We start from the raw sequence: 14732 nt of genomic DNA on the forward strand, positions 1-14732 counted from the left end.
AGAGAGAGAGAGAGAGAGAGAGAGAGAGAGAGAGAGAGAGAGAGAGATTGTAACTTAGAATGAAAAGATAATGGAACCTGTGAAAAGTTCTCTTATGTAGAAGACTATGAGACCACCCAAAATGAGTGTCCTATACCACATAAGGCAAAATGTCTAAATATATAGATTGAAGACAAGGAATAAAAAGAGTATATACCTTTTACCCACTTAGTTGCATCTGAATGAGACAAAAGGCATTAACTATTAAAGAAAAATAAAAGCTGTATCAGACATTCATGTTGAGTTCACTGAGTGCATTTTGTTTTTAATCATCCATAATATGAAAATGAATGATAAATCTCCAATTCTTGGAATAAAATATATGACAAAAAATTAAAAGTTTGGATACACTGTAAGTGAAAAATTACTTGCTACAGCAAATTTTCAGGGTAGAGAAAAATCTCTCTAATTTAGACACTAGTACTTGATAGGACTTTCATCCACGATCAAGTTGCTACCCAATTTAAATGCTAAAGGTTACTGATTAAAACTTAAAATACTGTGTAGCCTGTACATAGAGAACCTCAGGGAATTCACTGATATCAGAAAGGGTACAGTTAGCATACTCTTGGCAAAACTAACAGTCAATGAGTTTGGAGAGTCTCCTTCAAGATACCTTCTTTATTGCTGTGCCAGTAAAATTGAGACATACAGTGAAGAATAGCATCTATCTTTCATAGTTTTGCATGCTGTTTACAATGCTCAGGAACATGTTTCTTTTGGTAGATGATACTTTATATGCACATCAAAATGTTTCTCTCCCTTTAAACACTAGAGACATTTCTATTTCTCTAATCAATGGATCAAAGAATACAGCTTTTTTCTTTCTTTAATTTATGTTTGGAATATGTAGCCTAAGTTGGCTATGAACTTGCTGCAATCATTCTGTATCAGCCTCTAAAGTGTTCAGATTACAGGTATGCATCACCTGTCTACAGATAAGTTTTTAATACACTATTAGAAGAAGATACATTTCCATGCTATTTATTCATGTAAAGAAAAGAAAACATTGAGAAATCACTGATACAATTTTATATAGATTTACATATTCATTATTGCCTCAATAACCTTGCAGTGGAATAGAATGATGTCACCAAGGTATACATGAAGGATATCTGGGACAAAAGCCCTTAGATATTTTCCATGAATTAAAAGGATTTTCTGAAGATTTGAGACATATAAATTCAATAAGGCTGCGGGTGAAATGGCAAACAAGTTTAGCTTGGCTGTGGGTGAGAATTAAATGAAGCAGGTTTTATACCTATTTCCCAAGTAATTAACCAGTAGCTGGAACTTGTCCATGAACACATGATTGAAGAAGTAACAAGAGAAAATATAACTCTAAAACACTATAAAGAAGAACATGTAGAAAGTTCACTTACCTCAAGAAGACCCTTAAAAATTTCCAAACATATCTCAACAGAGTCTTCTTCATAGAGAAGATGTTCAATATTCATTATAATTTTACAAGCAAATTTGTAATGGAAAATGAAAGAAAAAAACTGACCTTGGATGTTTTTCTGAAGATAGTGGCACGTGTTCAGCAAGAGCTTCAGGCACATCCTCAAAAGTGATCTAGAAACAAGTCTGGAATCCAGAAAGAACATTACAGAACCACATATGTTTCATTGTGAATAAGTTCCATTGAGTTATGATTTAAAAAAAAATAAGTTATTTAAAAAAAAAAAGAAAGAGATGAGAAGAAGTCGGTGGTGATGTATAGCTATATTCCTAACCACGTGTAGATTCAGAGTAGTGTGTGTGTGTGTGTGTGTGTGTGTGTGTGTGTGTGTGTGTGTATTAGTGTTAGTGCTAGTTTTGGATGAAATTTAAGTATAATTTTAATGATTATTTTAAGAACTTCTAAAATTTCAGCTTTTGTACTTCAATCAACTCCTGAGATTTTGCCTTTTTAAAATGAGCTTCGATTTAGTGAATAATTAAAATTATCTAAACAAATTAACTATTTCCTACTGCAGTGTTTTTAAAGTATACAACAGTATAAGATAATGTCTGATAGTTCCATACTCCTCAATCACTCTACCTGTCAGCAAGAAGTATGTATAATTCTAAGTTCCTGTTATGATAAGGGCTATCTATATGTTATACCTTACATTTGGGCAATATTTTCACCATTACACTTTATCATGTTTATAGACACCAATACTTACCATTGGTTTACAGTAGCCTCAGTGTTTTATACAGATTAGTAGTTTAATAGAATAGGATATATCCTATAGTTTTGGAGTATAAACATTACTATCTGCCAACAAGTTAAATATACTATCATATGTTCATATAATGTAAAATTTGACTAATGACACATTTCTCATAATCTTTCCCCAATGTTGTGTGATATATGTCATTCAAGATGTGATTGTCGTCTTCTGCTTGCAGCCTGGCCTCTGTTTTAGCATTGTTAATACATTTGGAACAATAAGGTCAAAGAAACTCTTCCCTCTATAATTTCCCATGGTAATGATGGTTTATTACAGAAAAGTAATACATGGAGTTATTTTATTATACACACACCAAACACACAGATTCTGCACACACAGAGCCCTCACCACTTTTACCACTCCCTGATGAGTTAGAACAAAAATGTATGTGGTTGTGTATGTGCTATAAAATAATTTTAAAATATTGTGAGTTATCCTACAATAAAATCTTCTTCCCTAGAAGACGACTATGCGGATTTGCTGAAATTTTCATAAAATAATCACTTAATATTATCACATTTTTGCTATTAGAATCTCACTTTTTACTTTTAGTAAATATATAAATAGTAACAAAAAATATACATCAAAAATTTAAAAATAAGAACACTATTTCAAAGTAGATATACATGATATTATTTACTTATAAAATGTGCAAGAAACAATTTCTACTATGATACACCATCACAAAAATGCAAAATCTATCTCAATATTATATTATATCAGCATCCTAATGTAGTTTTACATTTAAGTTATTACAAATAGAAACATTCCCTTTCTAGCAATTCATTCAATTACAAGGATATTATATATTTTGAACTAATCATTATATTGACAGTTTCAGTCTTATTTATTTGAAATGACTTGTAAATTTTAAAGTATATTCAATTGTTGTTTATAATAAAAGTACTACAAGTTTACTTTTAAAATAATTAAATTTTATGTATTAAGAGACTGTTAATAGAAGTTTTCAGTTCTTTGCCTCTTCATAACTATCTATCTAGTAATTCACCAAAGGTGTACATTTTGATTATGCATTGCTCAATTACCTCCATTAAGCACTTTAGTATTTGGCAAACAACTAATTAACCTTTTGAACATCATTAATAAATAGTAGTGAGGAAGACAATTACTAACACTGAAATTTGGTCGTAGACTAACATATCATTATTAGAAAGGGGAAATTTCTATTTTTTATATGTCTAAAGAAGATCAGAGCAGCTGTGTCAAATCATTTGTTTACAGGAACTCATATCTGGAAGAGTAGCTACAACAAAGGGTGGGGTCACTGCACCTGCATTAACTCAGACAAACACAGCACCACAACATCATCTGCTTCAGTTCTTGTTGCAGTAGGGATTACCAAAGGCGTAAATGGCTCAATCTTATTCTTTCCATTTAAACGATAAATAAGTTGACATGTCAGAAGATAAATGACTTCACAAATATCATACAGTAATTACCAGCGCCTGGATTCTAACACTGATTGCATCAGAACACTTTTCCCAAATATCCAGATTCACTATTTTGTATAATAACTAAAGATCATCTTTTTCTCTGATAAGTCAATTTTTCTTTGTGAGACTTTACTGCATTTTATCTGGGGTTTAGTATAGAACAGTTATAGGGCAACTCTCTGACACTTCTCATTCTCTTCTAAGTCTATGTAAAGTACAAAGTCTTTATCCCTTGAGTCAATACAAATGAATAACACTGATATGGAAAGGACAATCTGACACTGTGTAAACTTAGCTAAATATAGTGATAAGCTGCCACAATTTAAGGCCTATGACTTCCTCAGCTCTATTATTTTCTTTCAATTCATTAATTTATACTTTAGCTTGTTTTCCTTCTACTTACCAAGAAAATTTCTGATGAATTTGACTTTGCATGATGTGCTAGGTTTCTTCATTTAAAAGAAAAATACACTTTCTTATTGTTTCACTATGAAAAAAGTTCAATTGAAATGTTCCATGGCCAGAAAGAACAACTATTTCCAGCTTTATTTTATGCTAAGAAAGATTATGTTTGTATAGACATATAGATCCAGATGCATATAAAGACATTCAATAGCATATAGAGGTATGAAATATAATGGTTTGAATGAAAAACTGCCCCCCCCTAATCTCAAGCATTTGAATACTTGGTGCTCTGTTGGTAGAATGGTTAGGTTTTGGAGGAAGTATGTTACTACAGGTGGGCTTTAAGAACCCAGAAGATGCTAGAACATATAACAAGGACATATGCTCAACTATGTTCATAGCAGCCTTGTTTATAATAGCCAGGAGCTGGAAAGAACCCAGATGTCCTTCAACTGAGGAATGGATTAAAAAAATGTGGTATATTTACACAATGGAGTATTACTCAGCTATTAAAAACAATAAATTCGAGAGGTTCCTAAGTAAATGGATGGAACTAGAAATTATCATCCTGAGTGAGGTAAGCCAATCACAAAAGAACACACATGGTGTTCACTCACTGATTATTGGATATTAGCCCAGAACCTTGAAATGCCCAAGATGCAACTCACAGGCCACATGAAGCCCATAAAGAAGGAAGACCAAGTGGGGGTATTTCGGTCCTTCTTAGAAGGAGCAACAAAATACTCAAGGGAGCAAATATGGAGACAAAGTGAGGGACGGAAACTGAAGGAGGGGCCGTCTCAAGACCACTCCACCTGAGTATCTATCCCATGTGCAATCACCAAAGGTAGATGCTGATGTGGAAGACAGGAAGTGCATGCTGATAAGAGCCTGATATGGATATCTCCTCAGAGGTCTTCAAGAGTCTGACATACTCAGAGGCAGATGCTCACAACTAGCCATTGAACTGATCATGGGGTTCTCAATAGAGGAGTTAGGTGAAGACTGAAGGAGAGCTGAAAGGATTTGCAGCACCATGAGGAGAGCAACAATACCAACCAACCACAGCTCCCAGGGTCTAAACCACCAGCCTGGGAGCACTTAGGGAGGGATCCAGCGCTTCAGTTGAATATGTAAGAGTGGAGGGCCCTGCTGGGCATAGGTGGAAGAAGAGAACCTTGACCTCATGAAGGCTGGATGCCCCAGGGGGTGGGAATTTTGAGGGTGGGGAGGTGGGAGTGGGGGAGGTAGATAGAGGTTACATCCACAGAGAAGAAGGAGGAGGGGTGAGGGGATTGGGGGTTCCTGGGTGGGTGGGGGATGGAGTAAGGGGACAACATAGGAAATGTAAATAAAACATCCAATAAAAATTAAAAAAAAAGAAAAAACAAAGAATTTCCTCCTTCGATTTTGAGTTTAATCTGCTTGGTGCATGTCATTCAAGATGTGATTGTCATCTTCTGCTTGCTGCCTGGCTTCTGTTTTAACATTGTGAATACATTTGAAATAATAAGCTCAAAGAAACTCTTTCCTCTCTAATTTCCCATGGTAAAGATGGTTTATTACAGAAAAGTAATACATGGAGTTATTTTATTATACACATTCCAAACACACACACACACACACACACACACATACACACATACCAAACACACACATTCCGAACACACAGAGCCCTCACCACTTCTACCACTCCCTGCTGAGTTAGAACAAAAAAAATCAATTTCTCTTTCAAAATATTCCTGTACTTTTATAAGCTTACTACTGTCATCCAGAGACTAAATGTCAACAGCAAAAATCCAAAAGATTAGTTTGATCTGCTAACATAAACATTTGAATATGACATTTAATGTTGTAAAAATATATATATATATATGAGTGTGTGTGTGTGTGTGTGTGTGTGTGTATGTGTGTGAGTGTGTGTGTGTGTGTGTGTGTATGTATATTGTCAGTGTAGGAACAGAATATTTTATGGTAACTGTTGCTGAGTAGGCCTGACAATAGTCAATAGTGTTTACATTGACACCTATGATGCAGATATTTATCACTGAGTCTTATCTATCTATCTATCTATCTATCTATCTATCTATCTATCTATCTATCTATATTTTTTAAACTCCAGATTTTATTTCCCACCTTCTACTCTCCGACTGTTCCACATCCCATACCTCCAATCCACCCCCTTGTCTCTACAAGCCTGTTACCACTCCCCACCCCCACCCTACCTGACCTCTAAACTCCCTGTAGCCTTCAGTCTTTTGAGGGTTAAGTGTATCATCTCTGATTGAATACAGACCTGGCAATCCTCTATTGTATATGTGTTGGTGGCCTCATATCAGCTGGTACATGTGCGTTTTTGGTGGTATAGTGTCTCAGAGATCTTGTGGGTACAGATTAATTGAGACTCCTGGTCCTCCTACAGGGTCAACTTTTTCCTCAGCTTCATTCATCCTTTCCCTAATTCAACCACAGGGGTCAGCAGCTTCTGTCCATTAGTTGGGTGCAAATATCTGCATCTGATTCTTTCATCTGCTTGTTGGGTCTTTCGGAGGGCAGTCATGATAGGTCCCTTTTTGTGAGTGCTCTATAGGCCTTGGGACTTGCCTTTGAGCTGGATCCCACTTTTGGTCTGTCACTGGACCTTCTTTTCCTCAGGCTCCTTTCTATTTCCATCCCTGTAGTTCTTTCAAACAGGAACAATTATGGATCAGAATTTTGACTGTGGGATGTCAACCCCCTTCCACATTTGATGCCCTGTCTTCCTGCTGGAGGTAGGCTCTATGTTTCCTCTCCCTACAGGTGGGCATTTCATCTAAGGTCCATCCTTTTGAGTCCTGAAAGTCTATCACCTAACATGTCTCTGATATATTCTGGAGGGTCCTTCCTACCTCCTACCTTCCTTGGGTTGCCTGTTTCCATTTTTTTCTGCTGGCCCTCAGGGCTTCAGCCCTTTTCCCTCACCCAATACCAGATCAGGTTCCCCTCTCCCTCTGACCCTTGTCCACTTTATCTCCCAGGTCCCTTCCGACCTTCCCACTAGTGATTGTGTTTTTCTCCCTCCCCAGTGGGACTGAGGTGTGCTTACTGGGACCTTTCAGCTTGTTGACCATTTTTAGTACTGTGGACCATAACTTGGGTATTCTGTACTTTTTTCTTGTCTTTTTTTTTGGCTAATATCCACTTATTAGTGTGTATATACTCATTTGGGTCTGAGTTACCTCACTTTAGATGATGTTATCTAGTTGCATCTATTTGCCTGCAAAACTCAGGATGTCCTCATTCTTAATAGCTGAGTAGTTTATCCCATTACTTAAATGAACCACATTTTCTGTATCCATTCATCTGTCATGGGACATCTGGGTTGTTTCCAGCTTCTGGCTATCACAAACAAGGCTGCTATGAACAGAGTGGAACAATGTTCCTGTGGTATGGTGGGACATCTTTTGGACATATTCCTAAGAGTGGTATTGCGGGATCTTCAAGTAGACCAATTTCCAATTTTCTGAGGAACCTTCAGATTGATTTCCAGAGTAGTTGTATCAGTTTGCAATCCTACCAGCAATGGAGCAGTGTTCTCCTTTCTCGACATCCTCGCCAACATGTGTTATCACCGGAGGTTTTGATCTTAGCCATTCTAATTGGTGTAAGGTGAAATCTCAGGGTGGTTTTGATTTGCATTTCTCTGATAGCTAAGGACTTTGAACATTTCTTTAGGTGCTTCTCAGCCATTTGAGATTCCTCTGTTGTGAATTCTTGGTTTAGTTATATGCCCCAGTTTTTTGATTTTTGTGTGTGTGTGTGTGTGTTTAGCTTCTTGAGTTCTTTATATACTTTGGATATTAGCCCTCTGTTGGAAGTGGGGATAGTGAAGATTTTTTTTACCAATGTGTAGGTTGTCAATTTGTCATATTGACTATGTCCTTTGCCTTATAGAAGCTTTCCAGTTTAATGAGGTCGCATTTATCAATTCTTGATCTTAGAGCATGAGCCAGTGGAGTTCTGTTTAGAAATTTTTCCCCTGTGCCAATGATTTCAATGTTCTTTCCCACTTTTTCTTCTATTAGATTCAGTGTATCTGTTTTTACGTTGAGGTCCTTGATCCACTTGGACTTGAGCTTTGTGCATGGTGACAAATACGGGTGTATTTTAATTTTTCTACATACAGACAGGCAGTTATACCAGGACTAATTATTGAAGATGCTTTCTTTTATCCATTGTATATTCTTGATGTCTTTGTCAAAGATCAAGTGTCCATAAGTGTGTGGTTGTATTTCTGTGTCTTCAATTCTATTCCATTGATCAACATGTCTTTCTCTGTACCAATACCATGCAGTTTTTATCACCATTGCTCTGTAGTACAGCTTTAGGTCAGGGATGGTGATTCCTCCAGCCATTCTTTTATTGTTAAGAACTGTTTTTGCTATTCTGGGTTTTTTGCCTTTCCAGATGAATTTGAGAATTGCTCTTCCCCTGTCATTGAAGAATTGTGTTGGGAATTTGGTGGGATTGCATTGAATCTGTAGATTGCCTTTGGTAGGATGGCCATTTTACTATATCAATTCTGCCAATCCATGAGCATGGAAGATCTTTCCATTTTATGAGATCTTCTTCAATTTCTTTCTTGAGAGACTTGATGTTACTGTCATACAGGTATTTCACTTGTTTTGTTAAAGTTACCCCAAGATATTTTATATTAACCGTGGCTATTGTGAAGGATGTTGTTTCCTTAATTTCTTTCTCAACCTGCTTCTCATTTGTATAAAGGAAGGCTGCTCATTTATTTGAGTTAATTTTATATCCAGCCACTTTGCTGAGTTGTGTATCAGCTGGAGTAGTTCTCTTAGAATTTTGGGGGTGGTTTATGTTTACTATCATATGATCTGCAAGTAGTGATACATTTATTTCTTCTTTGTCAATTTCTATCCCCTTGATGTCTTTTTATTGTAATATTGTTGTAACTATCACTTTGAGTAGTACATTGAATACATAAGGGGAGAGTGGGTATCCTTGTCTTGTACCCAATTTTAGTGAGATTGCTTCTAGTATTTCTCCATTTAATTTGATATTGGCTATTGGTTTGCAGCAAAGTGCTTTTATTATGTTTAGGTATGGGTCTTGGATTCCTGATCTCTCCAATACTTTTAAGATGAAGGGGTGTTGTATTTTGTCAAATGCTTTTTCTGTATCTAAGGGGACAATTATGTGATTTTTTCCTTTGAGTTTGTTTATATAGTGGATTACCTTAATGGCTTTTCAAATACTGCACCAAGCTTGCATCCTTGCGATGAAGCCTACTTGATAGTAGTGAATGTTGGTTTTGATGTGTTATTGGATTCAGTTTGCATGATTTTTATTGAGTATTTTTGCATCAATATTCATAAGCAAGTTTGGTCTGAAGTTTTCTTTTTTGGTTGGGATCTTGTGTGGTTTAGGTATCAGAGTAATTGTGGCTTCATGGAACGAGATAGGTAGTGCTCCTTCTGTTCTATTTTATAGAATAATTTAATCTTTAATGAGAAGTCCTTTTGAAATAACAATATATGAAAAAACTCGTTTATCATATTATTGAACTTCTTTGACAATCCTTGGGATATATAGGAACTCATTCTTACTGAGAAACTTCATGCAAGACATGAAATAATATATATTTTCTTGTTATGAAAAATGACATGCATAAAGTTGTTTTTTTAATGGAAGAAAACTAGACCAAGTATTACTGGTTTTTTTTTATAAACAACAGTATTGTATGAAATTATTTATCAAAATGAAGGTCAAAAATGCATTTCATTATCTAGAAAACCCTTCTGCAAATGCTTCTCTTTTGATATGCCAGAACCAATTTAGTTCATAAATAACGTCATGATTAATAAGATTTAAAAATGAAACATAAATATCATTACTTGGCATAAAAAATAAGTTCAAGGATAATGTATCCCAATTTGAAATGAGAATTTCTTTTTCCTTCCAAAGCAATATCTGGAGCCAGATTTTGTTCTTGAATATGACTCAAAATGACAGCGGAAGTTTTTAACCTCTTCACATATTGCAGATGAATTCAATGCTGTCTTTATAGGAATAGTATAATCTGCATATTATATCTCATGATACTTTTTTAAATGTCTATTTTTATGCCTGACTCAAATGCTCAAGTATGCAGACTCAGGGTTACACAGTTCTTTGACTTTCTATATACATTTTAGAAGATGCAGCCATTAATCTGAGTGCTGGTATGTTTAAATAAGGAAAGGATTCCTAGAATAAAAGCACTTTACCACAATTCTACAAGCAATAATTATGAAATTTATGACACCATATCATCAGAATCAGTAATGTATTAATTGCACAGATTTTATTTGATAATAAAGCAGTATGAAATGTTCAGCTGTACAATGTTTACTTGCATAAAACTTCGCCGGGCGTTGGTGGCACACACCTTTAATCCCAGCACTTGGGGGCAGAGGCAGGCAGATTTCTGAGTTCGAGAGTTCGAGGCTAGCCTGGTCTACCAAGTGAGTTCCAGGACAGCCAGGGCTACACAGAGAAACCCTGTCTCGAAAAACAAAACAAAACAAACAAAGAAACAAAAACAACAAAAAAACACTTCAGCAATAAAGGAGGAGAGGGAAGGAAGAGGGATGGGTAATACTAACAATGCTTGAAAAAGCCTTAAGGTTTATCAAGTTGCACTACTTGGGCTGCCAATTGAAGTGGGAACTTCTAGTTCTTTGGAAAGCTATGTCAAAAGACGTTTTGATCAGGCACACAGGTGAAAGGATGTCTTGCTAATGCAAACACATGAAAGGGTGTTCTCCTGAAGCATACACAGGTGAATGTTTGGATATAGAAAAAACATGAAAGGATGTTTGATGGAGTATAAACATGACCTCACAGACAGTGGGAGAAGAGCACTGAGCTTTGGTTTGGTTTTATCTGACTTACTATTCTTTGCCAATGATGTGCAGATACTGGTTCACCTTAAATAGTATTGTTGAGCTCAACTTGTGATAATGATGCAATTGAGAGAAACTCACCAAAGAACTGCTCATGAGGTTTCTGTTTCAGCTTGCTGCTTTTGTGGCCTTACCACAGGCTGGTTGATGAGCCTGGTAGTTTCTTCAGGATTGACGTAAAACTGCCTAGTGTCTGCTTACTGGAAGGATTGGACCTTAGCTCCTGGTTCTTGGCTGGTATCTGCTTGGCTACAACACTGGTCTGCAGCTGCTGAGTTGTATTTGTTGTTTGCTACAGGACTGAATTGCCTAAAAAAAAAAAAAAATGGAGCTTGCCCCCAAAGGACTATTGCTGAACAAGTCCACTTCCTAATAACTTTTATCTTCCACTATCTCTGGTGGGTGGTGAGCTAGAGGAGAGATTGAGCCCTTGTTAAAGGGAGGTTTCAAACAATTTATGCCTAAAAGAACCACAGAGTATCTAAGAAAAACCTCAGTAGCAAGCATGAGTAACTTTTGAGTTGTTTTTTTAGAGTAGTCCAAGTGACCCTTCCCAAATACAGGCTACTGCTGTTGTACTTGATTGCCCCTTCTCCTGCAAGGCAAGGTAAGATTCTGTTGGTGAAGATTCTATATACTTTGGACACCAGGCTCAGAAGTTTCCAGCTAGATAGTACCAGAAATTCTCCTTTCTGGAGACTGTGATTCATACTATAATATGGTGCTCTATAAGCTTTAAAGGAAGAAAAGTCTCCCACCCAGCAGTGGTGCCTATGAACTACAGTGAGGACCATTGTAAGATACCTCTAAATGTACTCAAATCTTGGCAGTTAATGACTATATAATTGGACTTAAGGGCCACTCAGTATGGGGGAGTAAATCATGCCCTATATTAGAATTTGAGCCAAGAAGCTGAGGATAGCAATGTTACAAATCATACAGGAGAATTTATTATCAGCATCATGTTATAAGACCAGCGTAATTCTTAAATGAAATGAAAACTTATTCTTACAGCTACACAAAAGTGTTGTTTTCATCCTTGATCAAAGAAGTGTCTTTTTGCAATAGATGAAAGCCATTACAAAACAACAAGTGGTTAAATGCAGAGATCAACTTATCTAATACTGAAATCACATCATAGAAAAAGGAGTCTCTAAGATTTTAAGAGCAAGAGGACCAGGAAGTTGGCTGTGAGATTTCATCTCCTAGAAATTTCAAGGATACCAGAAATACCTAACAATATAACTGATGAAACACCTGAAAAGTTATAATAGTAGCATATAGGCTAGCGTTGAATATCTTAGAGTGCATTGAGAATTTATACAGTGACTTTTAATACTATTCACCTATATTCTCACAAATTCTCATAAACCCCATCCTAACCCACCCAAGTTTGTTTCCTCTCTTTCTTTTGAGTTCAAATTTTATTATTTTTAATTTTTGAAATTAAAATATAATTACATCATTTTCTCTTGCCTGTTCTTTCTTCCAATCCTCATATAGCCTTTCCTGTTCTCTTTCTCAAACACATGGCTTATTCAGCTTTAATTTTTTATCATCTATCTATCTATCTTCTATCTATCTATCTAATCTTTTTTATTTTTATGTATTTATTTTAGAATATAAAAATAAAAATTTCTCAGTTCATATAATGTTACTTATATCTACATGATTTAATGGCTGTGTGTAACCAGCTGAGGTCTTTTTCTGCTGTAAGACTGTTTCCCCTGCTCTTAGTATTCCTTAGTTGTGTGCTTTGTTTTATCATTTATCTATAGGCAGGTGCCATGAGATTTCTCCTTTTTGTATTAGCTTGTCTATTGGTGCTTTACTATTCTAGGTCTTATTTAGAAAGCCATAGTTGTGATAACTCATGTGTGAAGTTCTATTGTCACTTCTAGATGATTGTGTTTTTGTCAACCGGAGACAAACTCAGACTTATTTGGGAAGAAAGAATCTTAACTGAGAAAATGCCTCAAAAGACTGTCCTACCTGTATGTCTATCTTGAATATCTAGATTAATTATTGATTTGGAAGGGATCAGTCCAATTGTTGCTACTGTTGACCAAGGCAGGTGGTTACTATTTGATTGCTATGTGAAAGCATGCTGAGCACGCTATAAAGAACAGTATAGTAAGTAGTATTTCTCCATGGACTTTGGTTCAGTCTCTAAATCCAAGTTCCTGTATTTTCTTGCCCTGTCCTGTTTTTATGATGACTTACAAATGTAAAACTAATTATACCCTTCCTCATAATGTTGCTGTTGGTCTTGGTGTTTTATCACAGAAAGAGGAACTCAAATTAAGAAAAGTACATTCTCAAACCATATTTTCTGGTTCTCTACCTTTACACTGTTCCATCCATATTCAGTGTTGTTATTCTCTAAAAATTAGGTGTAGTAATTTTTTGTCAATGTTTCATTTGAGGCTGGCTACCCTTTGATTAATTGATCTATGCATTTTAACCAGTTGCATTTATCTCTAGTATTCTCTGTCTGCTGCAAAAAGAAGTTTCTTCATGTGGCTTGAGTCATATCCTTATCTGTGTGTATAAGACTAAGTTTAAAAATGTAATTAGGAAGTTTGCTTGTTTAGTAAAGTCACAGTTTTACTTTCTTCTCCAAGATCCATAACTTGCCATCATTGAGCCGATAGCTAGGCTTCCAGTACAAGGCATACTTTCCCTACTGCTGAGTCGGCCTTCAGCCCACTTAGAGAACTATGAAATATCACCAAATATACATGCCACTCTTCATCCTTGGAGTTCTTGTAACATGATGATCATTGTTGCACTTTGTAGATGCCATAACTGTATCACAATATTGATTTATTTCCTCCCTTGAAAGTCTGCATGACATTTTCTGGTCCCATGAAAGCTCACTCTCAGGAAGACAACTTTCAGATTAGATCCAACTCAGAACCTGTGTATCTTCTATCAAAAGTTTGTAGTGTCAAACCTCAATAGGGGTTTGCCTTCAACCTCTGGGAGTAAAAATTGGCACAAATAACATCCTATAATGTATTAAAAGTTCCCTGTATTTCTCTCACCAGTGACTTAAAAGGTACTTCTCATTCCTGATATTAGGAATTTTGTTTAATTAATTAAAATATGAATGTATGTGATAAGTTGATGATGTATAATTAATATATGTAACTAAAAACGTAAGGATTTTTTTGCATGTGTGTGTGTGTGTGTGCCTGTGTTTATCTGATCGTACATATGGTATACCACCTATATGTTGTATGAAGAGATAACAAGATTTGTGGTCCCTTAGAAGTGGAGTTACAGGCTGTACTGGCTGATTTTGTGTGTCAATCTTACACAAGCTGGAGTTATCAAAGAGAAAGGAGCCTCCCTTTAGGAAATACCTCCATGAGATTCAGCTGTAAAGCATTTTCTCAATTAGTGACCAAGGGTGGGAGGGCCCATGGTTGGTAGTGCCATCTCTGGGCTGATAGTCTTGTGTTCTCTAAGAAAGAAAGCTGAGCAAGCCAGGGGAAGCAACCCAGTAAGTAACATCCCTCCATGGCCTCTGCATCAGCTCCTGCCTCCACATTCCTGCCCTGTGTGAGTTCCTGTCCTGATGTACTTTGATGATGAATAGCAATGTGGAAGTGCAAGCTGAATAAACTCTTTCCTCCCCAACTTTGGTTTTTGTCATGATG

This window comes from Grammomys surdaster, unplaced genomic scaffold (genome assembly GCF_004785775.1).
Source record: "Grammomys surdaster isolate TR1022 unplaced genomic scaffold, NIH_TR_1.0 125982, whole genome shotgun sequence".
NCBI lineage: Eukaryota > Metazoa > Chordata > Mammalia > Rodentia > Muridae > Grammomys > Grammomys surdaster.